We start from the raw sequence: 5,362 nt of genomic DNA, 5'->3' as shown, positions 1-5,362 counted from the left end.
CACAATAGCAAATGAGGAAAGAGACGCTTAATTCTGCAGCCCTTCAGGGAGCACGGCGCAGAACACGCGTTTGCTCTCCGACGTGCGTTCTCGGGGGTTCTCGGGTTATCTCGGGGGTTCCCATCTAAATTATGGAAAAAGACAAATAGTTTTTCTCAACAAGCACAGCACCAAATGTCATAAGGTTTCTTGCATTTCATAGAAAAGGTAAACTCTAGTGACTGTTTGAAGCTGACTTTTGATTTACGCCGTCAAATTTGTATAAAAATTATTGAAAATTGCAAGTTTTCTCAAAATGAAATTCTCAAATTTAGAACCCACGAATAAAAATTATGTCACAATTGTGTGAAACGCGTCTAATAACAGTAAATATGAAGATGACAAAATTAACTTATGGTTAGTGCATCACTCATTTGTTAGTACGACTTTCGCAAAACCCTTGTAAGGGTTTAAGAAATTCATGTAAATTATATTTATATCAACAAATTTGTCCGCTTTGGATGCTCTAACGGATGCAGATTCGAGAACTGAGATAACTGGTATTGGTGCTGAGTTAAAGAATTTTTTAGTTAGTGCTTCTACCTTTTCAAACTTACCAAATTTCAACGTGTTTTGTAAACTAGTGCTGATCTTAAATCAAAAGTCCAATCACCAGTCGCTAGAATTTACCTTTTCTAAAATGCGACAAAATTATTTAAGATCGGCCCAGCGGTTACCTAAGAAAAGCGTTTCTGTGCCATACATGTAGTTGAATAGGCGGCATCGGAGTTGGGTCTGAGCTAACTAATAAACCCGACGTCACTATGCAAGAAAGTGGATGACTCCCGAACATTCTCTTACCATGATTACGCATAGGTAATTTTTTTCTAGGAATCACTTTTGTTTCAAAAATACACCTAAGGGTCATTCCACGCAAAGTATCATTTCAGATGTAGCGTTAAAAATATCACTGACTATTACGAAACGCCCTAATTAGAATTTTGACCACAGCTGTTTAAGCGTTTTGAATTCGCCATATATTGTGACAAATAATATGACTCTGGACGACAGGGTCCTCTCGGCGCTGAGCCTCTGCTCGGGCAGCTGGTCTAGCAGCAGCGGCAGACAAAGCTCTTCCACTGGTTGCGTCACTCAATGTTCAGAAAGGAAGCGTGAACACGGGAACGCATGGCTCGCTCGGAGCGCATTGTCTAGCGGCGGCGGCGCAGGCGTAGAAGCGCATGCGCACTGCGTCCCAAGCCCACGCCAGCGCTTTGTTTCCATATATGGTATTGGTGGACGCGCTCGCCGCATGCCTGGTCGCTTTCTAACGAAATACTTGTGGGCATATTTTGCAACATACAAATTTAGGTTAGTGATTTTACAAGACATATTCAGGCACCTGAAACCGGTTTTGAAAGTAGCGCGAGTTTGGAGATCAGCGCTGTCAAAACTTGCGATAACAAAGCGTTGCTAGGTTTATTTTTTAACGAAACGCCTTTTAATCGATTGAAGCTAAAAATTACTGGAATACCAACGCTTTCCGTCACCAATTTGGGGAACGCATATCTGGGATTTCGTTCCAAGTGGTGTGATTATTGAAGTCAGCGGCTTGCATTCGTAAATGGTAATATGTGCCGTAAATAATACCTAATGAAATATTTACTGAAGGAATTTTATTTGAAAAAGCTTTATTTTGATCTTTGGTGCAAATGATGTCCTATTTTGACAGTAATCCCGCTCAAGTAGTACAACTGTGCTACATACCCCGGGTGATTTTAAGAAATTCTGTTAATGGGAAAGAAAAACAATTCGTATGTGAGCGTCCTCATGATTTTATGTGAGGTTATGTTATTACTATTTTTCTTGTTTTCGTTCCTTTTTAGAGTGAGCCTACCCTATGAGTATTCTTCAACTAACTGACAAACAATTCAAGCGGCATAATTATCCTTAAGTGCATGAATCCAAAAGCATTGTGGCTACGTCAGCAGAAGCACAGCCACGGCTGGTGGCGCCACTGGCGGAGTCACGTGACTCGAACGGCCCTGTAGCAGAAGTACCGTGACGTGACCAATGGTGCTCGTCACAAGGTACTCACAACGCAAGATTCTGGATTCGACTCCCGCCAAAGGTCGTGGTCTGACTCCCAGCAAAGTTGGTGAGTTCCAGTACCTTAATTACCTTTATCTCAATTACCTGTCCTAATTACATCAAAGGTAGTGGGTTCGACTCCCACCAAAGGTCGACAGTTCGTAGCCATTTCGGACCACGTCGTGGTCACGACAAAACCGACAACGCTGAATTTTCCGCCTTAGCCATTTAATACTTTCGCTATAAACATTCAGAGCCCTTCCCCAACGTGAAGATTGAGTTATATAGGGTTAATTGCTATATGGAGAAACAAGGAATTAAATTGTTTTTATATTCTCTGCCGATCCCAGCATAGAGCAGGAAGTAGAAGTGATTGGTAGGATAAAGTGCAGTGACCATAGGTTATTGAGGTCTAGGATTTTTCTCAACTTGAAGAGCGAAAGAGTAAAATTAGGAGTGTTACAAACGACCTAAATGCTTCTACGCGCGCTCAGAAGAAGCGAGAGGATGGAAAACGTGTTTTTAGTCGTGAAAAAGGGGTAGATTTTTTTAGAAACAAATTCTTGGTTATTGCATACATAGACGCTTGCATTTACCGGGACATTTTCAAGAGCAAGCAACGCCTCCCGTGTTGTCACTTCAAGTGAAGGCTCCTTGCATCTTCGAAGCGATTGGTGGTTTGTTGTCACGTTGATCATATTTTAACCCATTGGCAATTAATAACCACGGAATAACGAATGGACGCATACATTGTTGTAGGCCATCATAAGTTTCACAAGCTTTTTCCGCTGGGATTTTATCAACGCGGGTAACTGACCGAGCTTTTAGGTGAGGCCACAGCAGTCAGCGTGAAATGCTTGCATATACGGAGGAAAAAACAAAACACTGCCCAAGCACTCCGTACAGATGGTTAACCAGCTGATACGTGCGGCCCCGGTGTTTAGCAGTGGGTTAATCACGATGATTTATTGAGGCGTTGCTCAATGATTGGTTACATGTTTGTGTTTCTAGTGGAACGCAAGCGCCAATGGCGGGCGGATGCTGCTAACCACGACGCCGAGCTAATAAAATAAATTATGGGGTTTTACGTGCCAAAACAACGATCTGATTATGAGACACGCCGGAGTGGGGGAATTCGGAAATTTAGACCACCTGGGATTTTTTAACATGCACCTAAATCTAAGTACACGGGTGTTTTTGATTCGATCCCGCGACTTCGAGCTCAGCAGCCCAACACCATAGCCGCTGAGAAACCACGAGCTAATTCAAGATATCGAACGCATGCGACAAAGGAGAGCCGAGAAGACGGCGTTGCGGGCAGAGCAGCGGCAACGTGGCATAGCGGGAACGCCTTCGCCGGGGCCAACGCCCGCTTTCGGCGCGAGTTTCTCGGCGGCACTTTGGCTTCGGCTGCGACGAAACGTCCACGTTTAAATCGCGAAGTGGAACGCAAGCGCTAATGGTAGGCGGATGCTGCTAACCACGACGCCGAGCTAACTCAAGATATCGAACGCATTCGACAACGGCGAGACGAGGAGGATGCGTTGCGGGCAGAGCAGCGTAAACGTGGCAATGCCGGGAAGCAACACTCCAATTGCTAGTAGGTGGATGATGATGATTGATGATGATGATTTATTGGCATCCCCTTTGAAACGGGGCGGCGACAAATAGTCACCTAGCCTGCTTGATTTAATCAGGTATACTATACATGTTCTTTATCTTGCATTTTTGTATACCTATCATTATTTTTCTTTTTTCAAAAATTTACCTTGTACCGCTGCCTATGATTTTAAGAGATCAAGTCGCATCCATCTTTTCCCTACTTTTTTTCCACCAGTACTCTAATCGTCTCTTGCTGATCTCTGCGGCTGATCTGTTTATGTTTCCTTCCACTTTAAACCCAAGCGCTTCTGGGAGTTGCACGTTACCTACGGTTCTCGCTGGGTGGATCCCGTCGCATTCCATTAGGATGTGCTGAGTGGTCTCTGGATCTTTACTGCAGCATACACATGTCTCATCTAATTCCGAATATTTGTTCCGATATGTTTTCGTCCTTAGGCAACCGGCTCGAGCCTCAAATAGCAAGGCACTGCCCTTTGTGTTATCGTACAGATTTTCCCTTCTAATTTCTTTCTTCTCATTCTTGTAAATCTCCATTGTCCTTTTCGTTTCCATTCTTTGCATCCAATTCACGGTCTCTATTTCTCTCACTTTCTTTCTGATGACCCCTGGTTGTCTATTTACAGTTTCGATTATCCTGTACTTGGTTGCCAACTTCCTTGACCTCTTCCTCCATTCTGTGTCCACGCTTTTCATGTAGAGATACTTGTGCACTTTAGCCGCCCATTTATTTTCATCCATGTTCCTGAGCCTTTCTTCAAAACTAATTTTGCTTTGTGCTTCTCTGACTTCAAAAGAGGCCCAACCCATGTCTCCATGCACTGCCTCATTTGTCGTATTACCGTGTGCTCCCAAAGCCACCGGCCTACTGATCTTTGGTTAACTTCCAAACCCGCCAATATATCCGATTTTAAGCATATAATGGCATTTGCGAATGTTAGCGCTGGCACCATTACTCCTTTCCAGATTCCACGCACCACCTCATACTTATTGTGGCCCCACAGTGCTCTGTGTTTCATTAATGCTGCATTCCGCTTCCCCTTTATTTTCAGATTATTTTGGTGGTTGCTTGAGTAATTCTTTCCTTCGTTTATGTGTACGCCGAGGTACTTATATTGCTTCACTATGGGTATTACTTGCTGTTGAATTGACACCACGAAGTTACTCGTGTGCTCATTACAGATCATAATCCCTGATTTCTCTGTGCTAAACTTAAGGCCTAGATTTGTCGCTGCGTTCCCACAGATATTCGCAAGTATCTGTAAATCTTTTTTATTGTCCGCTAGTAGCACAATGTCGTCTGCGTACATCAGTCCAGGGATCTTCTGTTGCACCATTTGTCCATTACGCATGTAGGATAAATCAAAACCTAATTCGCTGTTTTCCAGTCGTCTTTCTATGCCCTTGACGTAAAGCGTGAACAACAATGGTGACAGAGGGCATCCTTGCTTCAATCCTTGGTGAATTCCCACCATTTCATTTCCTTTTCGGCCTTCCCATGCCACTTGTACTTGGTTGTCTCGATATATCTCCCTCAGCAGCTCCACGAAATCGTCATCTATGCCTTCGTATTGAAGAATATCCCACAACAATTCCCTGTCTACGTTGTCATAAGCTCCTTTAATATCTAGAAATGCTATCCATAAAGGTCTTTTCTGAGCTACTGAAATCT

The sequence above is a fragment of the Dermacentor silvarum genome, chromosome 10, assembly GCF_013339745.2.
Source record: "Dermacentor silvarum isolate Dsil-2018 chromosome 10, BIME_Dsil_1.4, whole genome shotgun sequence".
Classification (NCBI taxonomy): domain Eukaryota; kingdom Metazoa; phylum Arthropoda; class Arachnida; order Ixodida; family Ixodidae; genus Dermacentor; species Dermacentor silvarum.
The sequence above is the reverse complement of the archived record's forward strand: the minus strand, read 5'-3'. Positions refer to the sequence as shown.